At 42.6% G+C, this 27273-nt stretch overlaps 1 long non-coding RNA gene across 4 annotated transcripts in view; it reads right to left on the bottom strand.

The window, feature by feature from the left end:
* The window catches only part of LOC127055278 (uncharacterized), a 138526-nt gene that overhangs the window by 21492 nt on the left and 89761 nt on the right, over positions 1-27273 (bottom strand). For 3 of the 4 annotated variants that reach the window (XR_007775444.1, XR_007775442.1, XR_007775445.1), the window contains exon 4: positions 21640-21834. This is a non-coding gene — a long non-coding RNA (uncharacterized LOC127055278). Of the gene's footprint in view, positions 1-21639; positions 21838-27273 lie in introns of all 4 variants that reach the window. The other variant, XR_007775443.1, reaches the window with a different exon arrangement.

The following is a 27273-nucleotide window of genomic DNA, read 5'->3' as shown; positions in this document are numbered from 1 at the left end:
GAGGCAGGAAGGAAAAAGTTGATAAACCTTTGTAAATTCTCAGATTGTTTGTCGGGGCCATATTCTGGCGTGTAACCCTCAAAGGGATGTGTAAAGTCCAGTTTTTATGATTTCTCATTGATATCTTGGGACAGATCCTTGGCAAGTGTAAAGCCAATGAATTAGACTAATTTTTCCAGACTGAGGATCTGACAGTGTGAGACCAGATCCCCAGTCATAACAGGTGTAGGGGACAGGGAAGGAAAGGTGATATTTGCATATGGATCGAAGTCTGTATCATATCTGCAAGCAGGCAACAAAACTTTGTAGCAGAGGATGAAAATAAGAGAACAGCAAAAGGAATGTTGGAATCTTTCTCTGCCTTTGTTACCTTTAACTTGTGAAATACTGCTTTATAGCAGTCCTGAACTTTAAAAAAAAGAAAAAAAAAAGGCCATGCTGATTTGTTTCAGTATGTCATAAACTGTGATGCTACAATAAGTCTGCTATTAAATTACACAAAATAAAATGATTTCTGGTGGGTGTAACTAATGCTTGCCAAATTAGACGAAGTGAAAGTTAACCCTCTTAGTCTAGCTCTTGGTTTTAAATATTTGTCTTTAACAGACATTTGCGTGTGCTGTGAAAGGGAACTGAAAACTCCTTTCTATCTGTCAATTTATGTACACGTGCAAAGTTCTTACAGTCTCAGTACCTGAGTCAGGTGAAATGTTAGTCACCACAAGTTATTTTCAATTACATTTAAACAAGTTTGTTAGTTGAGGAAATGCCAGGCAGTCCTTGTGATTGTTTTTTTTTCAATTAAATTTGCTGCAAACATGATACACCTCCTGGTCTAAAACTTTCTGCATGTAATGCAGATTTTCAGTAAAGAGTGTGAAAATTCAGTGTAAAGGAGGTGGTGGCAATTCAGCATACACCAAATAGCTTGGGGGAATGAGCATTGAGGCTGTGAGCCCAAACTTCCCATGCCTCCCACTGACCTGCCTCAATAAAACTTTGCCCTTTTGCAGTGCACTTTACAAACATTACTGAGTTAGGTCTCACCACACGCTGAGAGGTGTGAAAACAAGCCAGACTTTTCACATAGGGCCTGATCCAAAGCCTGTCAAAGTCAATGAGAGTTTCTCTTGATTTAAATGGGTTTTGGATCAGGTCTGAATTTTCCCCAGCCCTACTCTGCTTTTGGTACCATTTTCTCTTGAAAGCACTGAAGTTGTCACAATTAGGACTAGGATCCCTGTGCTGAGGTTTGTTTATCTAGTGAGTCAGAGTCGGGCGTATTTGGCATTTAAAGCTCTACTAAATAATAACCCAGTGTTGTACGGCATGGCACCTAAGAAGGAGGATATGTATCTGGCTCATGCTAAAAATAAGGCATTACTTTTCTCAGCAGAAATCACTTTCAGTTTAATAATAATAGTTTTTTCCTTATCTGTAATAGTTAATTTAAAAACCATACAAGAGTAAGCCTGTCAACACAGAGATTTAATGAAGTTTAGATGGGCTAAATTGGGTCATGATTACTGAGCCCCATCCCCAGGAAACTGGATTTGAATTTTATCACTCAGGTTTTTCTTGATAACAAGCCAAACAGAAATACTGAGCTGCTCTGAAACTGGTTCCATTTTTGATATTCAAAGAAGCTCTGCTTTCCAGACCCAGTTCTGTTTGCAATATTGCTGTGAGGTAAATATTCTATCGATTCTACAGATGCAGAAACCAAGGTCATACAGGTTTCAGAGGGGTAGTCATGTTAGTTTGTATCAGTTAAAACAACGAGGAGTCCTTGTGGCACCTTAGAGACTAACAAATTTATTTGGGCATAAGCTTTTGTGGGGTATCCCATGAAAGCTTATGCCAAAATAAATTTGTTAATCTCTAAGGTGTCACAAGGACTCCTCATTGTTTTTAAGGTCATACAGTCAATTTAATGGCAGAGCCATGAACAGAATGCAAGAGACCTGACTCCCAGTCCCCTGCTCTAAGCAAACCCCTCTAAAAAAAAAAAAAATTCCAAACCCAATATTTAGAAAGACACATTCTTATATGGAAAACTCTATATAAGAGCTAGGGAATATTAGTAAAAATAAACAATAATACATATATTATAGTCCTGCCTATAACAGAAATAGCACTGAGTATCTAACTGTTTCTTTGCTTTACTTCTTATCAAGGAATAAACTTAGGTCACCAGTGTTAAAAAATAAATAACTCAACAACAAACTGTCCAGAGGTGTATTCAGTAAATTAATATTACTAGAGATGTTTAGAGTCACTGTAGAGTAACCACAATGTACATGAAATAATCAATGCTGTATGAATAACAGTAATAGTACTTCTACACAACACAATTATTCCTCCCTCCCCAATACACAGGGAGGAATGTAGTAAAATATTCAGTAGTTTAGAGGTGTCAAAATAATTTGCAGAAGCTAATTTACTCTTTGCATTTAGCCTCTTTTTCTGCCTCTGAGCATTTTCTTGAATTTGTTTGTTTGAAATTGAGGGAATTTTGTGTGTATGTATGTATGTGTATAGATTTGGGTTTTGGTTTGTGGTTGGTTTTTTTACTCAGTGAATAGAACGTGAACACTTCAGCACGAGCGGTCAAAACCAGACCTGTGCTGGTTAGTTGAAATAGTCATGTCACATGGAATTTTTTCTGTTCCATCATCGGTTTAACATACCTCATATATCCTGATCCAGCAAAAACTTACAGTAGGTAACATTAAAGTACACAGGTGAGTAGTCCACTAAAACCAATGGGGCTTCCCATATTGCTTAAGGCTAACTGTGTGATTTTGCAGGATGGGGGCCATAACTGAGAGGACAGCTTAAAGAATCCTCTAGGCTTTTGAATGTCTCAGGGAGAAGTAGTGAGGAGAATTAAGGGAATTTTAACCTTTTTTGGGCCACATAACCATTGCCTGTCACATTAGTTGGGTGGGTGCATGATTTTAAATTTAAGTGTTTCTCCGGCACGGCTCTATTCTTGAAGGTTGTGGTCAGATCGTTGTTTGACTCATGTCATTGCCTGCTTGCCAGGGCTCTGGCAAGGGGCTTAGGAGGAACATTTCTCTTTGCTGTGCATTCGTGGAACTCAAATTCAGTAATTAGAACTCCAGTGGAAAGCTGTCGTAATAGGAGCAGGGGCATATCAAAAGAGAGAATTCATTTTCAAATCCGAGCGAATGCTTCCGTTGTGATACTCAGCCAGTTCTAATAGCTGGGCCTGTTGGCATGCTAAAAAGAACCTTCCACACAATGTAACTTAGAATCATTAGATTTTCCTGTTAAATAGCTGTCTTCTTTGTCTTAGACTCCATATACTTTCCCTTCCTGGTCTGAATGTTTACAGATTTGGTTTGGTTTTCCTGTGACATAATGATGGATTGTAAAAGTACAGTCAGAAGTAGTTTTGAAATAAAAATATTAAAAACATTATTACCTGCCCTACCCCCACGCCATACCTCTCTTTCTTTTTCCTCCTGTTTTGATGGCAGTCAGATAATGCAGATGCCAAGCAGTGGAAGATATTTTTAAGCAGTAGCATCTGGCTTCTTGGCAGACTGCACAGGCAGTTGGGTTGGTTGTTTTGGAGTTGCCTCTGGGTCTGTCACATGTTTTGGCATCCGATTAGTTGTCTGGGCCGCCTTGTCTTGTTGGACATATTTTTTCTTTGACTCACCTCTGATTCTGAATTGTCTTTATTTTCCTTTGCCAATGAACAGCAACTTTAGCAGATCCTGGGTTTGTTTATATAAAAATATTCTTATTTCCTCCCTTCCCAGTGTATGACTCAGACATCTCGTAACTGCCCAAATCTCACCACCAAAGGCGGATTGGATCACTGAGAATGCTGCGTACTTGATATTCAGGTCTTTGTCTGACAATGAACATTCTCCTGCACAGATACTTTTCTGAGATGTAAACTGTTCCAAGAGGGGTGGGGGGTAACTTTCCTGTACATTGCCAAGGAGAGGCATCCCAAAAACAAACAGAACCATCAAGAAAATTTCTCCTGGTAGATCCTGTATGTGCACATGCTTGCGCTAGTTTTTTTTTATTATTATTATTTTTTTTGTGTTTTGCTTTCAAAGATGCTCTTTGAGGAATTCCCACAATGTCTGGAAAAAAATGCAGCTTGAATTATTAGCCCTACTACAGCACATGCAGCAGAAAACTATCACGTGCAATGGCATAAATGCTATGTGTCTGTGGTGTTTGTTTCACTGTTTGATTTCTTAGCATGGTGGATCTTAGACTTGGAAGCCAGTCATGCCTTCAAACAAAACTGCCTGCCTTCTCTTCCCTCCGCCCCCCACCCAATGATTCATTGAGGAGGTTTTCTTAGCATGACCTGCTGCAGCCAGCCAATCTAACCCAGAATTTTTACGACTGTCAGAGCACTGAGGCTGACAAACAGGTGGGCTCACAGCAGGGAACAGAAGCAAAAGCCCCAGCACAAGTTATGATTTTTTTTTTTTAGGTGGCCAAATGAAATCTAATTAAACCAAAGCATGTTTAAATAAGCTTCATTTAACTTCCCTATTAATAACAGCCGCTCCTTTTTTATTAGTGCTATCATTTCTTTGTCTCTCCTCATACTCCTGGGAGCTCACTGAATTATTTGTTGGGAGGGCTCGGGGGTAGGGGTCTAAAATATGTCTAAAATCTTGTCTAAAGATATGTCTAAAATCTTGTTTTGGAGCTGTCCTGTGAACCAGCCTTTGCTGTGTTCGCCATCATGGAGATGTAAGTCTGTGCTCTCAAACTAAAAGGAAACCATGCTCCATGAAGAAATTATTTTCCTTCCAGAGGGAGGGCAAGTTGAAGTGGAAAAACTGATGCTTTTGAAATAAGTTGCTATTACTTTGAATGTAGCCTTGCTTAACGTAGATTTTAACACACTCTGCTGCAACAAAAATCTCTTTGTGCCCCTCCCTTCCCCCCCACTTATTTAGATCTGGGAGGAAATGGAGAAAACTCACAGTATGCCTTTTTTTAAATAGCTCCCAAATGTCCATGTAAATAAAAGCCATTTCTTCCGTTAATTTATTGCTGAAGTACATATTTAGGAACCTTCACGTATAACGTCACTGTAAATATCTGGGATATCAGAGACCAGCAAAGTGGTAGTGCTATGGAATGAAGTTCTCTATTACAGGGCAGGGTAATAAAAGCAGCTGGGATACACATTTGTTCCTACAGACTTCCAGTGCCCTCAATCTGGACATGGATTATCACTGAGAGGTAATTTCATAGTCCGCTTCTCGGCCAGGTGTAGTCTGCCACGACTGGGACATCTGATTCTAGGAAATTTAAAATGGAAAGGGAAATCTCCATTTTCAGGGTTTTTAAAGGTAAATTTCTAACCACATATCTTGCAAAAATCCTTGAAAATGTAAATTGATCACTAAAGATGAAAGGAACAAGCATCTCTCTCTCACTCTCATATATACACACACACACACACTTATTTACATAAAATGAATCAGAGTGGAAAGACAGTGTTGTCAACTCTCGCAATTTTATAGTGAGTCCCGTGATACTTGACATTTTACTTAAAGCCCCCAACGCTGAAGACGTGCCTGTGAGAATCTCAGATTTTATATTTTTTAAAGTAAGTTTATAACCCTTATGGTTACAGAGAAAAGCCTGAAAAATCTGGCCTGAGTGTACCCTAAGGGCTCATAAACCAGATGGCAGAGAAACAGAATCCAAAATTTATTTTTAAAAACTCATGATTATTAGGCCAGCCCCATGTTTTTTAGGGGGTCTGGCTCGTGTTTTTTGGAACACATGGAGTTGACAACACTGCAGTATCACAAAGAATCAACTTGCTCATCTCTCCATGTCCCCCGCAAACAGAAGTCTGATATGTTTGAAATAGGGTGGGGTTATAGCAAAAAATCTCTTCACAAGCCTGCCCCCAAAATGCTACAGCTCCTGAGAAATTCAGTCATTTCTCTGTTAGATTTCTCAGTGAGAAGAGACCACAATTCCTAGTGGGCTTTGCTGGATCCTGTGAGGTAGATTTGTGATATGAAAGCATTGTATGGGTGTTTTCACCATTATTTTTCTGTACCTGCAACGTTTGGCAGATACACTACAAAGCAGCAATAAAAAACAAGATAGTTCCAAATTGTAGCTCCCTCCTGTGATACTGTCTTCTCTGGGGATGAGCAAATAGTAGAAAGCAACTTCTAGCACTTAGCCAAACTATCCCTCTGGGACAAAGTGGCTACAGTAACTAAACTAACTTTAGTACAATCTTCTTCACACTACTCTGAGTCTCCACAGGCATGTCTAATAGGAATCTTTGTTTTCAGGACTTCTCTTTCAGCACAGAGGTCTGGTCTACACTGATCTTACCTCGCGTCCTCACAGCACGGGGTCGATTGCCGCGGCTCCACCGTCAACTTTGCTTCCACTTCTCACCAAGCTGGAGTTCCGCAGTCGACGAGAGAGCAATCGGGGATCGATTTATCGCATCTATACTACACACGATAAATCGATTCCCAATAGATCAATCGCTACGCGCCGATCCAGCAGGTGGTGTAGACATACCCTAAGAGTCGAAGATGAAAGTCTGCATACAAGATTTTTAACATGCAGCCGTATTTCAGTTTAGAGTCTGTACTGTTCGCTTGGCCAACAATCAGTCAACAAAGAAATCTCCAGGAGTGTATGAATGCTTCCTAAATGCTCTTGAATCTCTTAATATTATGGAAGGCCTGGAGTCACTGCAGCTGGACAGACATACTTTGTAAGGATATAAACTCAGAAACCCTAAAGTGTTTTTCTTTATCTATTGGTGACTCAAAATACAATGCAGTTCAGTTCACAGTAACCAGCTGTATTTTCCCTTCTTATTGTTAACAAAGGCCACAGTCAAAATCAAAAAGTTACAGCAAAGCATTATTTATCTAGTCCTCAGTATTATCTTCTAAGCACTAGGAACCTCTCAGAGTTGGTGACCCTGACAAGCTGTCAGTCTTCCTTCAGAGAGAGGCCTTTCCACTCTTGACAGCAATGACACTTTTAATTTTTATAAACTTTATCTGAGGCTCTCAAAGCATTTTGCAAAGAGTAATGAATTAGACTCCTGCATCCATTTGATGGGTGAACCACTTTTTCCATTTCATAGCTAGGAAAAGTGCAGTTAATTGATTTACCCAAGTTTATACAGTAGCTTCTGGCAAAACTGGGAATATGATTCTCTACTGCTTTGCATCTTGTGGCAACATTTCACACCCACTTGGCTACACATCAGAACGGGAGGGTTTTTACACCCACTTTGCACAGATGTAGCACAAATGCAAAACAATGGAAATCCCCTTATCACTTGACTTCTGTTCTCCTGCTTTGCCAAGATCTTTCTTCACCCTTCATTGGTTTATTTTTAGGGTAGGTTGCCTCTTTGCCTTTTTAGCTGAATTAGCAAGGAGGTTCATCTGCTTCCCTCCATTGAGATAAGCTATGGAGGGAGGAATCCCTAGTCCATTCTTGAGATGTTCCTCTTCCAGGGACACAGTAAACCTGGCAAAGATCGGGGTTAGGATTCAGTATTAGTCTGCCCAAATCCCGTGGGAGCTATGGCTGGTTCCTGTGTAGTCACCAATGACCTGTAAACAGCCTGCCAGTGTGTAAAGAGATGTTGGAAGTATCCCCTGGTATAAAAATTAGGACACAGTGTTTGACTTTTGTAAAGCACTTTTCTGTCCCACATTGAAAGGGGTTATTGTTTGTGATGAGATTTTTTTTCCAAAAGGGGAGTGCCTGCGCCACTGTTTGGTGGAGTTAGCCACATGGATAAGTTGCTTTCTCTGCTGCCATCCAACACAGGTGGAACTGGTGCCAATATAGCAAGAGTCAGTTGCAGCCAACCTGATGCGGGCTGACTTGTGCATGAGCCTGTGTAGCTGTATAATTGCTTGGCATGTGTTTGGCCCTTCACTTGTCCCAAGTGGTAAATATGTGAATGGGTTTCTACAGGTAATGATTCTTATAGCCAGCTTCTTTCCTCTTGTCATTACACGGGTGGAAAAGGCATCAAAGAGGTTCGTGTTCATTGCAGAATACTGAAGATTCATCATTGTTCAGAACTTCCTGTTAGCCATCGATCTCTCCTGTACAAATGCACGGTTTGTTGCCTTTAATTTCAATGTCCAGAACAAGAGAACATCCTGTGACTGCATCATCATCAGGAAAACCAAAACAAGTGCATTTCAGAAAATGTAGTTCTCAGTGTATGTGATTGATTTGTGCTACAACCAGTAAAGAAGTGGCTTGAGATCCTGGGTGACATCTAGAAACTAACCTGAAGCACGTCCATGGAAGAGAACAAGTGGAGACCACATATGAACCGGTAGTAAATCTGGGTTAAATTTTGACCAGAAGCATGTGTCTGATTGCCTGTCCCACCAGTAAGGCCTCTTGCAGAAATGTGTAAAAATCAGATAGACAAAGTGAGTGAGTTAATATCTTTTATTGGACCAACTTCTGTTGGTGAGAGAGAGAAACTTTGGAGCTTACACAGAGCTCTTCTTTAGGCTGTCTTTCTCACAAGCAGAAATTAGTCCAGTAAAAGATTATCTCACCCACCTTGTCTCTTTAATATCCTGGGACCAACACAGCTACAAGAAGATTGCCTACAATAGTGCAAATCGAAGGGCAAATTATGGTAAATTCCTCTTCTGTTCACATGCTGAGACTTGCTGATATTTTGAGGTTATAGAAATGAAGTCCTAGGCATTCACCATGGATGATATTAAGGAATATCAGATGCTTTGTGTACAAGGAGGATATTCTAAAGTGACAGTGACATTTAAATATTACTCTAAAATGCAAACGCAAATTTAATCTTAGAAAATGTGAGAAGGAATATACTCTTCATCTGTGCTCTGCACTCATTTTCAGACCCTTAACCCTTTTCTCTCTTCCCCTCTGTGCTTTCCATCTGACTCCTCCTTTGGCACCCTCTACCAAGTAGCAGAAGCCCCCCTCACTCTTCTGAGAGGAGAATATCATATTCCTCTCACTTCACTGCACTATTGGTCCCCCCTCCTGGCTTAGAACTGTTCTTTTATTGTCTGATGGAATGGTCAGGCACCAGCAGCAATGTGAAACTGTACTGCCAGGAGAGCAGGCTCGGGGGATTTATTTCAGGAGGTTCATTGGGGACTCAAGCCAGGCATGTGTTCCACCCCAGCAGTCAGACACTTTCCCTACCTGGCATAGTGGCCACCTGAAACCCTTGGCTATTCATTCATGGTGATGTGCTTTTTCTCTACACAATGAATCAGATGAGCTAGAGCCAGAGCTTTTTACTAGCCTAAACTCCTCTTAGAGGGCTTGGTTTTGTGTCTAATCTAGGCATCACTTCAGTGCAGATTGTCTGTGGTTTAATATATGCAGCCAAAGGTTAAATTCATACTGTGTTCTCACAGGTGAGACTGTGCTGGATTGTGCCAAGCAATATAGTCTGTGCTTTCCCAGTTTACATATTAAACCTACAATACAGGGGTAGGAAATCTCTGATTAATTATGTGCAATGAAAAATAGCATTACAGTAGATGTAGGTAGTTTCTCAAGGAAATGAGTTGCCTCTCCTTTGAAGGAACATTTAAGGTGGAAGAGATAATTGGAATACGGTAGTACCTCAGAGTTACGAACACAGCAGGAATGGAAGTTGTTCGTAACTCTGAACAAAACGTGGTAGTGCTTTCAAAAGTTTACAACTGAACATTGACTTAATACAGCTTTGAAACTTTACTATGCAGAAGAAAAATGCTGCTTTTAACCATCTTAATTGAAATGACAAGCACAGAAACAGTTTCCTTACCTTGTCAAATCTTTTTTTTTAAACTTTCTCTTTATTTTTTAGTAATTTACATTTAACACAATAGTGTACTGTATATATATATATTTTGGTCTCTGTCGCTGCCTGATGCATACTTCCAGTTTAAAATAAGGTGTGTGGTTGGCTGGTCAGTTCATATCTCTGGTGTTCATAACTCTGAGATTCTACTATATAATCATGGTATAAACTGAAGTGGAAACCATACTTCCTGATCCCTTAGCAAATATCAGTGAGGTTCTCAAATCTGGTCATTAATATGGTATTATTAACTTTAAACTATAAATGAATCTGCAAATGACATTAAGATTTTGGTTATATCAGGATGCAAAATCTGCAGTTAAATATTTGCTCACAGTTATTAAAGAAAACAATTAATGGTAAATGGGTGTTTTTCCACTATGAGGAAAATGCTTAATAAGTAACCAAGTAGCAAATTTTGGAAGCCAAAGGTGAGAATGAGATGGGAATTAACAGTACTTTGCCATCATAGTGATAGGCACTATATAAAAACCTTAGATTTTTATGTCTGTGAAAATAAATTGCTTCTTTGAATATTGCTGTGCCTCAGTACTGCTGCACTCTCCCATTCCCTTCTCTAGAGCATCTGTTTGGCAGAGAGATCATCTTTTGATTCTGTATTTGTATAGCATGCTGGGATCCTGTTTGCAACAGAGGCTCCTAGGATCCACTGCAATGCAATTAATAATCATAATAAAAATTGAGTCCAGAATATAAATGTTTAAAGTATTCTCTCTCTGATGAAAGAATTAGAATTGTCCACATTTAAAGAAGCAGGATTTTTGTCTGTAAAGAAGCAAACCAATCCAATGTACTTCTGGAAAAAAATTCTGACTTGAGAGATCTTGTGGTGGGTATGTTTTGACTTGAAAAAATGAGTAGCATTATTAACCCTTAGAATGCTAGTGTTTTGCATACTGCCAGCTAAAATAAGTGCTTTGGAGGAAATATATATGTGCTACATGAAAGGTCTCTGTAGTAGGAACAGGCACAGATAGAATATTTGTGTGTCAGGGTTGTAATTACAAGATGGATTTGAAGACACCAGTTTAGTTAGACGTTATGGTGGTAAAAATAGTCCTGCCTATACTGCAGCCCCTGCCAGTGCCACCAGCAGGAGAGCTTTACCTGTTGGGAAACAGAGTCCGAATTTTGAAAATTTAGACAAGGCCTGTAATGAGGTCTCTGACCTGAACTCAAACTAATTGCCTTTCCAAAGAAAATTCTGTGAAGGCATCTTGATTCCTTCTGGAAAACCTCTCTAGTTTGAGAATTGTTTTTTAAAATGTTTTAGTAATCCTATTTAAACTGCAAAGAATGGTACAGTCAAATCCCTCCCTAAAGCTCTTCTTCCTTCAATGGTAATTGAAGATGGGAAAATGAAGGGGGGGAGGAAGGATTGTCTCTTGGCTAAGGAAATAGTTTAGGACTCAGGTAATCTGGGTTCAGTTCCTGACTTTTATCAGAGACTTCTTGTATGACCTTGGGGAAGTCCCTTAATCTCTCTGTACTTCATTTTCCATGTCCATAATAATACTGCATGGGATGTTGTGAAGGTAAATCCATGAATGCACAGATGTTACAGTGATCTGGCCTTATAAATATGTATACAAATCTGCCTCGGTAGGGCCTTCAGCCTGTGTATCTGATGTTTGTTATATCTGTATTGAGTATTAAACTGTGAGCTTCTTGGGGAAGGGACCATGTCTCCCTGTACATTTTTATAATACATAATATAGGTACTGTATATCAAATGAAATCCTGTGGATACAGATCTCAATACCTTGTAAGATTTATGTTTTTTTGTAAGAGGCTGAAAAGATTTTCCTTTGATAAGCACTGTTCTAAAATGAGATTATTCTGTAACAGGATTATCCCACGAGAAGATATAGAACTGATGACTTCATGCTATGATATGATGGTCTTAAAATAACTTCTTGCATTAAATCATTGCTGTTTTTTACGGTAGAGAAGTGGAGAGCAAGCGAGTTAGCAGACCAGCTTTTCAAATTCGAGAAAGCATGAGTTTGTGTGGATAAGTGTTAGCCAGATCTGACAGGATCAATTTTCAAAATCCCTCTGTAACGATAGAACATTTCAGGGCTTCTTTTGTAATGGATTGCTTGTATTTAATGTGGCATGAGAGGTGAAATTACTTTCAGTCCAGCACAGACTGCATTGCGCTGTGTCGTTTCAGCTAGTGTCTGCAGTCAGTGCTGCAGTGATTGATGTTTCACTGAGATTGGTTGTGACCTTACTGTTTTGTATCAATGGACATCCCTGTAGAAAACCCTAAAACAGAGCCGCCTGGGGGGGTGCGGGAGAGAATGGGGCAATTTGCCCTGGCCCATGAGATTTTTTCGGGGCCCCTGGAGCAGGGTGTCCTTCCGCCCTGACCCCCCGCTGAAGTGCCAGGTCTTCGGCAGCAATTCGGTGGCGGGGGCCCCCCGCCGCCAAAGACCCCAGGCCCCCTGAATCCTCTGGGCAGCCCTGCCCCAAAAGAGTCTCGCACTCTGAGATGGGACATAAGAAACCCATCCCAAGTTTAATCTTGTAAATACTTTTCCCTTTGAAGCTGTACTCCTTGTATATTCAAACTCTCAAAAAATGGGATTTCATCTGTCTTCAAGACTGCATTGCACAAGATATTGATATCAGAGTGTAAGATTACACAGAACGCTTTGATCTTTGGTACAGAGGCTATGTCTTTATATGTATCTGTACAGCACCTAATAGACTGTAGGTGTTACAATAATATAAATAATGAAAAACATCAGCCCTTTCCTTTCTTAACTGCTGTAAATAAATATATAGCAACCTCTTCAGAATACCAGGTTCAGCATATAGCTTTATTCTTCATCTGATCCATTTCCTAATACCTCTTTCCATATTCAGTGTCCTCATAATGTTATCTTCTTACAGGTAATCTATTTTTGTCATAGCTCAGTATCATCAACTTTCCCAATATTTGGTGTTTCTCCTAAAGCTCCAGTCCTAGAGTCCTGTGATTACATTAAATACTTTTTTGTGTGCAGGTTCCCTAGATCCCTTGCAACAAGTACTTCAGCCCGCTTGCAACTTGTCTGGTTCTGCCCCCTAGTCAATCGCTCACAGCAGGGGAATACTCTGTCTTCTGAAGTTCCCTCCTGGTACTTGCCCACCTCCTGGGGGAAGACCATCCAGTCAAGGCTACTGCAGGAAACAGGCAAAGCTCTCCCTGTTTCCCACAGGAGCTGGCACTATTATCACAGGAGGTGAGGTATTTCCAGGAAAGTCAAGAAATCATTATTACTATTTGTGACAGGGGCGCTCTGCTCAAGGCTGGAGGGCGCCGCTTCCTGGTGGTTCTGGGGATTAGCTCTACCAGGCTGACGCCCCTTCTGGCGGTCACACTCTGTCACTTCCTCATTCTGCAGAATATGTGTTATTCCAGGAACTGCAGCCTTCTCTTTGTGACTTGGGCCTCCGGCCAGATCACTCCATTTTTTCCCTTTCCAGAGGTGAGTCAAAGTCTCTTCTCATAAGCAGTCTCAGGTGCCATTCCCTCAGTGGCATGTAGGGAACCCAGGCCCACTCTCTACTCTGGGTTCCAGCTCAGGGACCCTGTAGTCAGCAGCTAGGGTCTGTTCCTTCCTGGACCTTGCTGCCTTTTTCTGAGCCTCTTCCATACCTTCTGGTCCCACTCCTCTAGATTTGCCAGCCCAAACTCCCTCCTTCCAGGAAGTAATCGTAGGCTACCTGCCTCTGTAGCCCCAACCACACCTGCCTTCTCCCTGGGAGTGATTGCAGACTACTTCTCTGCAGCCCCCCTTCTGTTGCCAGATTCCTGGCTTTATAATCCCAGCGTAGCTTCTCCCCCAGCTGGGCTTCCTCAGCCAAATAGGCCTTAGCACTCCCTGGCTTACCTTCAAGTGCAGCCTATAGATTAATTGATCTAATTTACCTCTTCTGGCCTTGTACAATGATGTAATGGGATGACTACCCCACACACAAGGCACTGGTGAGACCTCATCTGGAATAACGTGTGCAGTGCTGGTCTCCCATATTTAAGAAAGGTGAATTCAAATTGGAACAGTTGCAGAGAAGGGCTACGAGGATGATCAGAGGAATGGAGAACCTACCTTACAAGAGGAGACTTAAGGAGCTTGTCTTGACCTAACAAAACAAAAGCTAAGGGGAGGTGTGATTGCTCTCTATAAATACATTAGGGGGATAAACACCAGGAGAGAGGGAAGTTGTTTACAGTAAGTTAAGTGCCAATGCTGGCACAAGAACAAATGGGTATGAACTGACCATCAACAAGTTTAGGCTTGAAATTAGGCGAAGCTTTCTAACCATCAGAGGAGTGAAGTTCTGGAACAGCCTCCCAAGGGGAGCAGTGGGGGCAAAAAACCTAACTTGTTTCAAGACTGAGCTTGATAAGTTTATGGAGGGGATGGTATGATATGATGAAATTGCCTACAATTCAGTATGGCCCAACTGTCACTGCTATTAGCAAATCTCTCCAATGGCCAGCAGTGGGATGCTAGATGGGGAAGACTGAGTTACGACATAGAATTCTTTCCCCATTGTCTGGCTGGTGGGTCACACCCACATGCTCAGGGTCTAACTGATTGCCGTGTTTGGGAGAGAAGAAGGAATTTTTCCCCAGGTCAAATTGGCAGAGACCCTGACGGATGAGGGGGGTTTTGTTGGGGGGGAGGGGTTGTCTTGTTATTTTGTTTTTTGCCTTCCTCTGCAGAATGGGGCACAGGTCACTTGCTGGTTTGAACTAGAGTAAATGTGGATTCTCTGTAACTTAAAGTCTTTAAATCAAGATTTGAGGACTTCAGTAACTCAACCAAAGGGTATGGTCCTATTACAGGAGCGGATGGATGAGATTCTGTAGCCTGCGATGTGCAGGAGGTCAGACTGGCAGTTCATGATTGTGTCACAGAGGTCACAGATTCTGACCTCTGTGACTTCCGTACCCACTGCAGCAGCAGAGCTGGAGTGGCAGCCAGCCCTGCAGCAGTGGGGCTCAGACCATTACTTCTCCCCCTCCCCTGGCAGGTATTTAGTAAAAGTCACAGACAGGTCATGTGCTTCTGTGAATTTTTGTTTATGGCCCGTGACCTGTCCGTGACTTTTACTAAAAATACTCATGACAAAATCTTAACCTTAATCATGATGGTCCCTTCTGGCCTTAAAGTCTATGAGGGAGGAGGGTGGAAGCAGAAAGAGCCCGACAGCTCAGGGCTGCTCCATTCCCTTCTCCCCTACCCCTCCTATGAGCAGTTGGATGGCACCCCTGCTCCTTTTACCTTCTCCCCACAGGCTTGGGAGAGGAGAGCCCCCAGGATACCCAGGAGGAGTAGAGGTGAGGCAGGGGTGGGGGAGGGCAGAACTGAGGGGATCAGAGAGGCAGAATTGATGTGGGAGCAGAATTTATTATAGGACATCTTGTATCATTGTGTGTTGGATCCCAGCTATATATTAAACACTCCAGTTTTAGCCATTCTGTGCACAGACTGATGCTGCCTTTTCTTTCCTTCTTGGCAAATGACTCTCAAATTCCTTACACCATGTACCAGAGTAAAATTTCAAAAAGCAGTGCGCCCCCTACAGAGGAAACTAAGCTCCTGCTGACCTTTCATTTCAGAGTCGGTGAAATGTGGCTTTTGCTGCCGTAATTAATTCTTTAAAGCAATGATTATAGACTGGATTTATTAAATGTCTGAATGAGGAAAATGCTTTCATTGATGTTGGTGCTGTTGTAAATAACTTGATATTCACACCATGGAGTTTCATTTCTCTGGAGTACTTTATTTACACTTCTTTCATTGACTCTTAGATTTCAGGTACTGTGACTGGTATATTAATTGTATTCTTTGATTATTTCCTCCTGTGTCCTACAATACCACTTACTCAGCCTTCTCTGATCAATAAAAGCTGCAAACAATTTGTTTGTAGCTGCACATACAAAGTGAGTAATAAAGTTCTTCACCTTTTTTAATTTTCCTTGATGTTGCTGGATTTTTTATGTCTGATTAACACAGTAGAATGGATCAGACAGTGACCTGCTACAGCAAAAGGCACCATGGATTTAGCATACAGCCCTGGTGCAAAAGGCCTATGGAATTTAATATAGAATTCTGCAGGAGAGAGAATTCTTTAGCAGGGATATAATTCTCTGTTAAATTCTCTAGAATGGCTTTTAAATTCTGTAGAAAAGGTAGGCTTCACGTGGTCATCACTATCAAATCTCTTCTTATGATCTGAGAGGTCAACTACATGATTATGATGGTCCCTTGTGGCCTGAAATCTGTGAAAATGCTATAAGAGCTAGATTGTCCCTAGCAGTTATTTGACTGTTCAGTGAAGGCATAAGCACACTCCTCCTCCTTCCTGCCTCATCCCTTTCCTCTGCACAGCTTCCATGCATCTTGGCTCTGGCCTGGAGTCAAGAACAGACTGAGGACTCAATGCTCCTGCACCAAGCAGATGAGTGGAAAGGGGCTGGATGAAGCCTTGTATCTAACCTCGCATGTGTAGCCAGAGGAGCTGAGCAGATGCGAGGAGGTAAGGGGAGTGTGCCGAAACTAGTGAAGGGCTGTAACAAACTTCTCCAGTCCAGAAGCAAGAGGGAATAGGCAGAATTGTAACTCTAAGGTTATGTCTTTGCTGTAGCTGGGAGTACGGTGACCAGGTGTCCGGTTTTCGACTGGAATAGTGGGTCAAAAAGGGATCTTGGCGGCTCCAATCAGCACTGCCGATTGGGCCATTAAAAGTCTAGTCCGTGGTGCTGCGGAGCCAAGGCAGGCTAGCCCCTACCTGTCATGGAGCACTGCTCTGCGCCCTGGAAGCGGCTAGCAGATCCGGCTCCTAGGTGGTGGTGGGGCCCACGAGGCTCCGCACACTGCCCCTACCCTGAGCACCGGCTCCACACTCCCATTGGCTGTGGTTCCTGGTCAGTGGGAGCTGGGGGAATGGTGCCTGAGGGTGAGAGCAGTGTGCGGCGCCTCCTGGCCCCCCCTCCCCTACCTAGGTGCCGGACCTGCTGCCCGCTTCCGGGGCGCAGCACAATGCCCCAGGACAAGCAGGCAGCCTGCCTTGGCTCCACAGCACCGCCAAGCAGGAGCCGCCAAGGTAAGCCCCCACCTCAAACTCCGAGCCCCCTCCTGCAGCCCAAACCCCGCACCCACAGCCCAGAGCCTGTACGCCCTACTGCATCCCATCCCTGAGCCCCCCAAACCCAAAGCCTGCACCCCAGCCCTGAGCCCTCACCCCCCCCACACCTCAACCGCCTGCCCCAGCCTAGGTCCCCATTCCACACTCATCCCGGGCCTCACCCCAGAGCCCTCACCCCCTCCTGCATCCCAACCCCCTCCTACAACCTGCAGTCCCCTCCCACATTCCAAGTCCCTCATCCCCATCCCCCAGATTGGAGTCCCCTCCTGCGCCCCAAACCCCTCATCCCCAGCCCCACCCTAGAGCCAGCACCCACAGCCCAGAGCCCTCATTCCTCCCATATCCCAACCCCCTGCCACAACCCGCAGCCCCCTCCCATATTCCAAATCCCTCAGCCCCAGCCCCACCCTAGAGCCAGCACCCACAGCCCAGAGCCCTCATTCCTCCCACATCCCAACCCCCTGCCTCAACCCGCAGCCCCCTCCCATATTCCAAATCTCTCAGCCCCAGCCTGGAGCCCCTTCCTGCACTCCAAACCCCTCATCCCCAGCCCCACCCCAGAGCCCTCCCCCCCCACACACCCAAACTCCCTGCCCCACCCTGGAGCCCCACCCCCAATTAGACCCCTCACCCCCTCCTCCACCCCAGCCCCCTACCCCAACCCAGTGAAAGTGAGTGAGGGTGGGAGAGAGAAAGCCACCAAGGGAGAGGGCATGAGTGAACGGGGGAGCGGGGCCTCAGGGAAGGGGCAGGGCTAGAGTGTTCGGTTTTGTGCCAATAGAAAGTTGGCAACCCTAGCTGGGAGCATGCTTCCCAGCTCGGGTAGACAGAAGTGCAAGACGTGCTTGAGCTAGCCCACTAAAAATAGCAGTGTCGCTTTGGGTAACACTTCAATCTCCCTGGACGTTCAATAACAGATTTAAAAGTACCCATCCTTCAACAAAAAAAACTTCAAAAACAGACTTCAAAGAGAAACTGCAGGGCTGCAATTCATTTGCAAACTTAACACCATTAATTTGGACTTGAATAGGGACTGGGAGTGGCTGGCTCACTACAAAAGCAATTTTCCCTCTCTTGGTATTGAGACCTCCTCATTAGTTATTGAGAGTGGACCACATCCACCCTGACTGAATTGGCCTTGTCATCACTGGGTTCTCCACTTGTAAGGTAACTCCCTTCATGTGCCATTATATATATGCCTATATCTAAATACAAAAGTGAGTGAGAGTGGGGGAGAGCGCTTAAAGACGATACAGTCATTGTGGAGAAACTAAATGGATTATTTGCTTCAGCCTTCACGGCTGAGGATGTTAGGGAGATTCCCAAACCTGATCTGGCTTTTGTAGGTGACAAATCTGAGGAACTGTCACAGATTGAAGTGTCACTAGAGGAGGTTTGGAATTAATTGATAAACTCAACATTAACAAGTCACCGAGACCTGATGGCATTCACCCAAGAGTTCTGAAAGAACTCAAATGTAAAGTTGCGGAACTATTAACTAAGGTTTGTAACCTGTCCTTTAAATTGGCTTCGGTACCCAATGACTGGAAGTTAGCTAACGTAACTCCAATATTTAAAAAGGGCTCTAGAGGTGATCCCAGCAATTACAGACTGGTAAGTCTAAGTCGGTAGACAGGCAAATTAGTCGAAACAATAATTAAGAATAAAATTGTCAGACACATAGAAAAATATAAACTGTTGAGCAATTGTCAACATGGTTTCTGTAAAGGGAAATCGTGTCTTACTAATCTATTAGAGTTCTTTGAAGGGGTCAACAAACATGTAGACAAGGGGAATCCAGTGGGCATAGTGTACTTAGATTTCCAGAAAGCTTTTGACAAGGTCCCTCACCAAAGGCTCTTACGTTAATTAAGCTGTCATGGGATAAAAGGGAAGCCCTTTCATGGATTGAGAACTGGTTAAAAGACAGGGAACAAAGGGTAGGAATTAATGGTAAATTCTCAGAACGGAGAGGAGTAACTAGTGGTGTTCCCCAAGGGTCAGTCCTAGGACCAGTCCTATTCAATTTATTCATAAATGATCTGGAGAAAGGGGTAAACAGTGAGGTGGCAAAGTTTGCAGATGATACTAAACTACTCAAGATAGTTAAGACCAAAGCAGATTGTGAAGAACTTCAAAAAGATCTCACAAAACTAAGTGATTGGGCAACAAAATGGCAAATGAAATTTAATGTGGATAAATGTAAAGTAATGCACATTGGAAAAAATAACCCCAACTATACATACAATATGATGGGGGCTAATTTAGCTACAGCGAGACAGCAAAAAGATCTTGGAGTCATCATGGATAGTTCTCTGAAGATGTCCATGCAGTGTGCAGAGGCAGTCAAAAAAGCAAACAGGATGTTAGGAATCATTAAAAAGGGGGTAGATAATAAGACTGAGAATATATTATTGCCCTTATATAAATCCATGGTACACCCACATCTTGAATACTGTGTACAGATGTGGTCTCCTCAGCACAAAAAAGATATTCTAGCACTAGAAAAGGTTCAGAAAAGGGCAACTAAAATGATTAGGGGTTTGGAGAGGGTCCCATATGAAGAAAGATTAAAGAGGCTAGGCCTCTTCAGCTTGGAAAAGAGGAGACTAAGGGGGGATATGATAGCGGTATATAAAATCATGAGTGATGTTGAGAAAGTGGATAAGGAAAAGTTATTTACTTATTCCCATAATACAAGAACTAGGGGTCACCAAATGAAATTAATAGGCAGCAGGTTTAAAACAAATAAAAGGGAGTTCTTCATGCAGCGCACAGTCAACTTGTGGAACTCCTTACCTGAGGAGGTTGTGAAGGCTAGGACTGTAACAGTGTTTAAAAGAGAACTGGATATATTCATGATGGTTAAGTCCATAAATGGCTATTAGCCAGGATGGGTAAAGAATGGTGTCCCTAGCCTCTGTTCGTCAGAGGATGGAGATGCATGGCACGAGAGAGATCACTTGATCATTGCCTGTTGGGTTCACTCCCTCTGGGGCACCTGGCATTGGCCACTGTCGGTAGACAGATACTGGGCTAGATGGACCTTTGGTCTGACCCGGTACGACCGTTCTTATGTTCTTATCTATAATTTTCACTCCTTACATCTGAAGAAGTGTTTTTTTTACCCACGAAAACTTATGCCCAAATAAATTTGTTAGTTTAAGGTGCCACTGTATTTCTTGTTGTTTTTGTGGATACAGACTAACATGGCTACCCCTCTGATACTAAAGGCCACGTGGCTTTTAGCTCACGCAGTAGAGGCTCGTACATTTAGCTCCCGAGGTCCTAGGTTTGATCCCGCCCGCCAGTGACTGGAGTCTGTCGGTGTTAAAAGTGGGGGCTCGTCCAGGATATCAACTGGGAAGTCTCTGAAGTTCAGGATGCACTATCTCAGCTAGGAGAAGTATGTAACCCACCCACCTTCTGTGTGTGGTTTTCTGTCCCTTCTAGTGGCACTTAGATCACTTAGAGATTAATGAGTATGCTGTAGCCTTAGCTAAGGGCCATGTGGCTTTTAGCTCATGCATTTAGCTGCTCGAGGTTCCAGATTCAATCCCACCCGCCAATGACCGGGGTCTGTCGGTCTTAAATACACACCCACAACATTGTGACTAATATCAGCATCAGAGTCCAATTCATAGTCATCTTCTGCCGAGTCTTTGCCATCCATTTCTTTCTGCCAATTACAAACCCAGAACAAATGTGATTTCCAAAGAGAACAGGATCTCTGGCAAGGTAAAGGAATGCAGAATGTTGTAGTGGGCTGAGAGACAGAAACTCTTAAATTCAAATCCCAACTCATAAAAAGACTTCTTGTGCAACCTTGGGCACGTCACTTAGATTCTGGCTCAACTCCTGTGGAAGTCCGTGTGAGTTTTTCTATTGACTTCGTAACCCTTCTGCCAGGTGGTGTCAGCAAAAAGTGCCAGGGTCCAATATCTAGGGGTTTCGTTTAATGAGACAAAAGAGAACCAGCTTGAGCCCCCAACCAGTAATTTGGGAAGACCAAACACCACCCTGGGTGCCTCTGAGGCCATGTCTACACTTACAGGTAGACGGACACTGCTGCAATTGATGCATTGGTGTTGATTTAGCGGGTTTAGTGAAGACACTCTAAATCGATCGCAGAGTGCTCTACCATCAACTTTGGTACTCCAGCTCCCTGAAAAGTGTAAGGGAAGTCGATGAGAGAGGGTCTCCCTTTGACAGAGCGCTGTGTAGACACTGTGGTAAGTCAGCCTAAGCTACATCAGCTTCAGTTACGTTATTCACGTAACTGAAGTAGCATAAGTTAAGTCGACTTACCGCAGTAGTGTAGACCAGCCCTAAGAGGCAATACTTCCCCACTCGTAAGCACTGGAAAAGGAAAATTTTTATTAAAATGGAAAGGGCACCCAGCATTAGTTTGGGAAAACACCACGACCGTGATTTGAAACCATATGACCGTAAGCATACCGACGCCCCACAGTACGTTGGACAGTGTCCTTGGCCTCAATTTCCCACCTTGCAGTGTGAAACTCCAATGAACGAATATCACTTTAACATGCCATTCCCCTTTCCCTCCACTTCTCCCCACTCACATTTGGTTGTCCTCAGTCAGCGAGGACCCAGCGTTCAGAGGTGTGTTCACATGGGTTCACCTCCTGCTCCTTCAGAGGGGGTGGAGTGTTGAGCCAGGCCTCTGCTACTGCTGCCTTCTCAGCAAATGTCTTGTTGCTGCTGCAGCCTCTGCTGCTCCTCACCGCTGCTGCTTCTGTTTTCTCTGCTGTTGCTGGCTGCTTAAGAACATAAGAACGGCCATACTGGGTCAAACCAATGGTCCATCTCACAAAGTATCCTGTCTTCTGACAGGAGCCAGTGCCAGGCGCTTCAGAGGCAATTAACAGAACATTCCAATTAGCAAGTGATCCATCCCTTGTTATCCACTCCCAGTTTCTGGCAATCAGAGGCGTAAGACACCCAGAGTATGGGGTTGCATTCCTGACCCTCTTGGCTAATAGCTATTGATGGATCTATCCTCCATGAACTTATCTAGGTTTTTTTTAACCCCGTTATAGTTTTGGCCTTCACAACATCCCCTGGCAACACGTTCCACAGGCTGACTGCATTGTGTGAAGTAGTACTTCCTTTTTGTTTGTTTTTAAACTTGCTGCCTATTAATTTCATTGAGTGACCCCTGGTTCATGTGTTATGTGAAGGAGTAAATAACACTTACTTTCTCCATACCCGTCATGTTTTTATAGACTTCTGTCAGATCCCCCCAGCTCTCCCCTTTTCAAGCTGAAAAGTTCCAGTCTCTTTAATCTCTGGTCACATGGATGCTGTTCCATGCCCCTAATAATTTTTGTTGCCCTTTTCTGTACCTTCTCCAACTCTAACACATATTTTTTGAGATGGGGTGACCAGAACTGCACACAGTATTCAAGGTATAGGCATACCATGAATTTAAATAGTAGCATTATGATATTTTCTGTCTTATCTATCCCTTTCCTAATGGTTCCCAACATTCTGTAAGCTTTTTTTAACTACCGCTGCACACTGGGTGGATGTTTCAGAGAACTGTCCGTAATGACTCCAAGTTCTCTTTCTTGAGTTGTAACAGATAATTTAGATCCCATCATTTTGTATGTATAATTGGGATTATGTTTTCCAATGTGCCTTACTTTGCATTTGTCAATGTTGAATGTCATCTGCCATTTTCTTGCCCAGTCAGTCAGTGTTGTGAGATCTCTTTGTAACTCTTTGCAGTTTGCTTTAGACTTAGCTTGTTGCCTCTGTTTTCTCTGCTGCCGCCTGCGGCTCACTGCCCCTGATCTCTCTGCCTCTGCTCAGCTCTGCCGCTGCTATCACTGCTTCTGTTTGTCGCATTCTGAGGTTTCACCACTTAGCCCAGATCTTGAGGATTCTAGCGCTTAGTGATTCACAGGGAAACTTACTGCTAGTGTAGCTTCTGCATTGTCTTTCATTGCAACACTATCCCCGCATCAGTTCTAAGTCTTAGCCCCGAGACAGCTCATTGCAATCACTGTCCAATTAGCTTGCCTTTAAACACTAGAGAGGTGAGAGTCACGTGGTGTCTAGAAACACCTGTCCCCACCCCCTCTGACTTCCACTGGCCTTTTTAGCAAGTGAGGTTCAATTTAGGGTGCCTCCCTTGATCAGGGCATGCTAAGTACAGATCTGCTGCCCTTTACTCATGCAATAAGGATAACATTTCATTACCCCTGCATTCAAATTTAAAAATTTTATTAAAGCTGATGTTAAACAGGTTAAGAAAAGAGTGTCTGTACATCTGGGTATAGTGCTTAGATTATCCACAAATACAAAGTTTGTTTTAAAAATCATAAGATACATATAGTGCATAATCAGCAATAATTCAAATTTAGGTGAATAAATTTAACAGTACAGTTTAGATATTAGCATCCAAGTATTTGGGTACATCACTCATGAAAAGTTGTACAGAGAGTTGGTTGTAGAAAGCAAAATACATCAACGAGTGAAGATTGTCCCTACTCAAGTTAATTGTAACCCCAAACCAGCCAAAACTGATCACTTTGGCAAAGTAGCTCTGTCTGCTGAATACCTAGGCAGAGTAGCTAGGTCTATGCAAACATGGTCTGCTCCAGAAGTCTTTTCCCCTCAATTTGTCACCAGACGTCAGGGGAAACTTCATTCAGACCCTGCTTACAACTTCAATGGGAGATGCAACAGGCCCTTAAACCTCTGTGTCTCCACTGTGTCATCTGTGAAATGGGAATAATACTTAAGTACTTTCACATGTTGTGAAGATTAATCAGGGTGTATAAAATGTTTCGAAATATAAACTATTAGCTTCCTGTTTTCTTATGGCCTTAATAAGCACCAATGTCTACTTTAATGTGTGGCAATTACCTTTTCATACCCTGCTATAAAGATAAATGCTTTATCCTTCAAGTCAGGATTTAGCAATATTTCAACAACATGCACTACATTGAAGGGTTTCCTTGCTATAGTCCAGAACATCCCAGGAATATTAGAGATGAGCAAACTGATTCAGGGAAAATAAGATCCAGCAGCAGAGCCCAAAAGTTAGCCTCAAACTAACTAAAATTTGAAAAAGTTTTATCTGTTGATATTGTAAGTTCTTTGGGATAGAAACTGTCTCTCACTGTATGTTTGGACAGCATGCAGAGCTACAGTAATGCAAATAATACTGATTACCTTTTCCAGACCATTAGATTTTGGTGTCATGTATCTTTGCATTGTTATGTTTATGCTAGACATAAAGGCAGGAATGCTGCAATATGGAATATACTTTAGTCAAGCACAGGTTATTATGCTCAATACAGGAATAATAAAATTCTCTGGCCGGTGTTATGTACAGGATGTCAGACTAGCTGATCTAATGGGCTTTTCTGGATTTAAAACCTATGAATCCAAGAAAATATAATGAATAGGCTATAGACTTACATTGAGGATAGTTTTTCCTGCCCAGCCAGAAGCAGAAAGTGCTAGAAATCTTGCAAGACATTATGTATTTGTGAGGTTCCAGCCCAGTTTTTGATCCCCATGCAGCAAACATGATACTTTTAAACTTCTTTTGACCTTTATGTAGGCATGTTTAGCACCTGCAGTTTTGCCCCCTAAGAAATCTAGAGTCCTCAGTTGCATGCATGCACTGATGGCTGTAAGTGAAGGCAAAGTTTGCTCCCTACAGAGCAATTCTTGTCTTAGTACTGAGTAATGGAGTGACCGTGGAATGAATGTGCACAGGAGCTCACAAACAATAATAATCATAATCTAATCACATATCTAATTAAGATGGAAGTGAGACCAAAAAGGGAGAAGAATGAAGATGTAGACTTCCAGTAAAGCATACATTTGAAGTATGCCAGCAGTGGTGGGTGAAATACAGCACAGGACCACAGGAGAAACAGAGACAACAGAAAGTGCTCAATGAAGAATGACTGCATCCACCAAGGATAGGCAAGGATGCCCCACTGCTCTCGCAATAAATACACATAGTAGAATGATAAACAAGGTGATGCAAAAGTGCATCAAGGGTAAGGAAAAGGCTTCAAGGTGGGTGTCTTAAGAGGTCAGACAAAGAAGTGGGGAATTGGATAGATTATAGGGGGAAAAGCAAGTCTCAAAGTGCTAACAAAAGCAAAGGCTGAGAATTGGCTGAAGATTGCACATACCGTTCCAGTGAATGGTAGGAATTTTAAATACCTTTATGGTATACCAGTGGGAATAGAGGCTGTTTATTAGCCATTGTGGTGGATACTGTTAAACGTATAAGCTGAAATAAGTTTTTGACATCTTCAAAGAAATGCCATTAAGCTATGCCTGAGAGAGCTCCCCAGCTCAGCCATGTCGCTACAGTCACAGAATATCTGACTCCAGGAAAACATTGTTCTCTTTCTTCAGTCTGGGCCTCGGCTTTATTATTATTTTAAATGAATGGATAAAGATCTCCAAACCTGTAGCAGCCACCTAAGTGCAACCGTGGCTACAGTGGAAACATGGACTGACCCTTAACCAGGGAAGGCTGTGGAAGGAACTACTCATAAGGAGATCTGGCAAAAAATAATATTTGCCTGTTAGATTTTTCAAAGTAACTAAATAGCGGAGAGAGAAGGGAAAGAAAAGTGGTTATGGATTGAAGTTGAAGCAATTCAGCCAGAATTTCTGTGCACAAAATGGAATTAAGATAGGCTAAGGAGGTGATATTTGGATGTGGTTTAGTCTAGAATTCAGAGTTCAGTGTCTTGTGTGAACCAAACATAAGCCTAGGCTTAGATTTGGTGCTGCCACACTCTTACAAGCTGTTCTCACGAAATTTCAGCAGAAAATCATAGAAGTCTTGTGAGACCCACTGAAAGGTTTCCACTAGTTTGAGCCGGCAGCCAAAGTAGATTTTAAAAATGAGGCCCCTTTCAGTGGGATTCAAAGCCAGATCCAAACAGATACTGGGATTTGAATCCAAAAACCCTCTTCACAAAATAATGAAGTTTAGCACCGATATTCTAGATTGGATATTCCCCTACCCCCTTTATTTTCAGTTGAAGAAACAAGTTTACAACTAGTGGTGAGGGAACCTCAAAAGATACAGAATTCCTGTTCAAGTCAATAAGCAACTAGTAATTAAGATAGGTGAATTTATTTAGATCCCTCTGTTTTAGAAGTCTGGTTTCATCTAAACTAGATACAGCACAAAAAGTAGCTTTTTCTAATGGTATCTCTGCTTCTGGGCAAAGCCAGCAAAACTGAGGCATGAGAGAAAGTAATTGGGTGCATGCACGTGCACATACAGGAAAGGAGTGGCTGGGAAGGGGATAGGTTCAGTTTGAAATATGGCTTTGACTCAGTTCTTATTTTATACAACCCCATTCACAATGTCCGAAGCTGGCAGGAAGTACAAGTGAATAGGGTTAGATGAAATGTCATCTGGAGATGGATAAATCTTTGGAAAAGTAGGGAGTGTGGCACTAAATTTTCAAGGTAAAGATGAGGAGGGAATCGTGTGGACTGATTTGCTTGCTTGTTTCTTGATCTGAAAAGCTCAGGTCTTATTGGACTATATAATTCCCACCTTGCCATCGCATGCATTTATGGTGAGGCACAAGTGTCCGTTCCTGCAATTCTTACTCATGTGAGTAGTCCCAGTGCAGTCAATGGGACTACTTGCATGTGTAAAGATTGCAGTTTTGGGCACATGATCAGAAAAGTTATGGATCAGTCCCTTGGCTGGAGGAAACTTTGTGGTGTCTGAGAGGTCATTGTTTTCCATTTTGGGCCTGAATTTAAGAGACGCCTCTTGTTCCATTGCCTCCCAGACACCAGTGCCCTCTTCTCCTTTACTTGGTTTCCTGTGTGTGCTGAAGCTTCCAACTACCAGACTATTTCTCAAACATTCGTGACTTATTTATGTGTCCATTCAGATGCCTGACTTGCATCTTTCACACTGTTTGGAACATTCTTTCCCTTGTGATCATTCCCTCTGTGATAATGCTAGCTTTAAAGCACTGGTAGCGAAACCTCTGATCCTATCCAAGGTAACTCTGCTTCCACAGAGTAGTGACACTTGGAGTTCTGAAATTATCACTTGCTTAATAAGTTACATCCGTCAGTCTTGGATGGAATCCATGGCAAACAGAATGTGATAGAAGTTGAAACTAATGAGCGTCTTCAAGAAAGGATAGGGAGCTTCTGTTATTTCATTTAGTCGAAAG

Source organism: Gopherus flavomarginatus, chromosome 7 (assembly GCF_025201925.1).
Source record: "Gopherus flavomarginatus isolate rGopFla2 chromosome 7, rGopFla2.mat.asm, whole genome shotgun sequence".
Lineage (NCBI taxonomy): Eukaryota > Metazoa > Chordata > Testudines > Testudinidae > Gopherus > Gopherus flavomarginatus.
This window is presented reverse-complemented; position numbering and strand designations above follow the sequence as displayed.